Genomic DNA, 1,558 nt, shown 5'->3' on the forward strand with positions numbered 1-1,558 from the left:
CCAGCTGCCGAGGCACCCGCGGAGACGCGCCCAAGTCAGACCCTCCGACCCTCGAGCTCCTGCGGCCCAGCGCGCGCCGCTCCCTCTGCTGCGCCGACCTTCTCCCGTCAGGTCCCCGCCCCGCGTCCCCCTCGACCGCCCCCGGCCGGGCAGCCCTCGCCGGTTCCCGCCGCTCGGCAAGGCTGAGAAGGAGGCGGAACCCGCATCCCCGCGGAGTCCAAGCCCCAGCGGCCGCAAAACTGGAACCGAGAACCAGGGGGAACGGCAGGAGACGCGAGGGTGAGCTCGCGTGGAGCGCGCCCCGGGGTGGCGGGGCAGAGTCTCTCGGGAGGCCCCTGCAGCCCGACGGCCCTCGGCTGGCCCTGGGTCTCGCACCCTGCTCTGGGCACTGCATTGTCAGGGTGCGCGGGAGGTGCAGGCTTCAGGGGCCTGCGCGCACCGGGCAGGGAGCACTGCGGTCGTGCGGGCCGCTGGGTCCCACGCTGCGCCCTCGATGTCCTCCTCCCGACAGCCGCCACTGCAAGCCAAAGTTTCCCAAGTGCAGCCGGCAGGCACGGCGCCTCACACTGACCTGGGACGCGCTGTCGAGTTGGTGGCAGAGCTTGCAACCTCCCTCTGGCACTGCCTGACCCTCTGTGTGGTGGCCCTAGGGCGCCGTCCGAGGTGAGCTGTGGTCTTCGGCTCCTCGGCGGTTCGAATCGCAGATCTCGGAGATGCCGCCCCGTCCCCGCCCTGCTCGGCGGAAAGAGGTGGGCGACTGCCGCGAAGCGCTGGAGCTGGGACCCGGAGCGCGCACCTCGCCAGACGCCCTGGCAGCGCAGCGCTTCCGTTGGGGGTGACGCGTCGGCTCCCGGCTCTGCGCAGGTGAGGGCAGCAAGGCCACTCTGGACCCAGAGGGGCCAGAAGCTACTGGAAGCTCCGCCTTCTGTTCCTGTAAGTCCCACCCCCATCCCCCGCTTCGGCAACCGCGCTTCAGCCACGGCGACTTGGTCAACAACAGCGGCAGCAGGGTCTCCCCACTGAGGGAAGTACGCACCCTACATCACGGGCTTTGGCTCTTCCAGGCCGTATCCCTCCCCTCAGCTCACATCCACCCGCTGGTCCATGAGTTTGTCTGTCCCCACCGGTCCCTCCACCCCTCCACCTCCCTGTACCCACTTCAGGTAAAGCCAGAGCCTCACTTCAGGTTGGGGTGTTAGTGGGAACAACCATTCTTATGTCTTTAGGAATTTATAAGGTTATTATACTATTATTAAAACATGAATAGAACACATTAACAAAATTTCGCAAAATACATTTCATATGTTAAAAATTCCACTGAGAGATGAAAAGGAAATGAAGTAGAAGCAACTTTTTTTGTCGTTATTTTTTAGTTTTCGTTTTTTTTTTTTTTTTGAGACAGAGTCTCGTTCTGTCGCCCAGGTTGGAGTGCAGTGGCGTGATCTCGGCTCACTGCAACCTCCGCCGCCTGGGTTCAACTGATTCTCATGACCCAGCCTCCGGAGTAGCAGGGATTACAGGTGTGCACCACCACGCCTGGCTAATTTTTGTATTTTTA

The 1,558-nt window shown here is 62.5% G+C and overlaps 1 protein-coding gene across 3 annotated transcripts in view; it reads right to left on the minus strand.

Moving 5' to 3' along the window:
* Window positions 1–908, minus strand: part of ANKRD34B (ankyrin repeat domain 34B) — a 12,844-nt gene extending 11,936 nt beyond the window's left edge. For 2 of the 3 annotated variants that reach the window (XM_011934335.1, XM_011934336.1), the window contains exon 1: window positions 572–908. The gene's annotated coding sequence lies outside the window, so the exon portion shown is untranslated. The remainder of the gene's footprint in view (window positions 1–571) is intronic. The other variant, XM_011934337.1, reaches the window with a different exon arrangement.
* Window positions 909–1,558: the final 650 nt, after the last annotated feature.

The sequence above is a fragment of the Colobus angolensis genome, unplaced genomic scaffold (assembly GCF_000951035.1).
Source record: "Colobus angolensis palliatus isolate OR3802 unplaced genomic scaffold, Cang.pa_1.0 Scaffold134, whole genome shotgun sequence".
Classification (NCBI taxonomy): Eukaryota; Metazoa; Chordata; class Mammalia; order Primates; family Cercopithecidae; genus Colobus; species Colobus angolensis.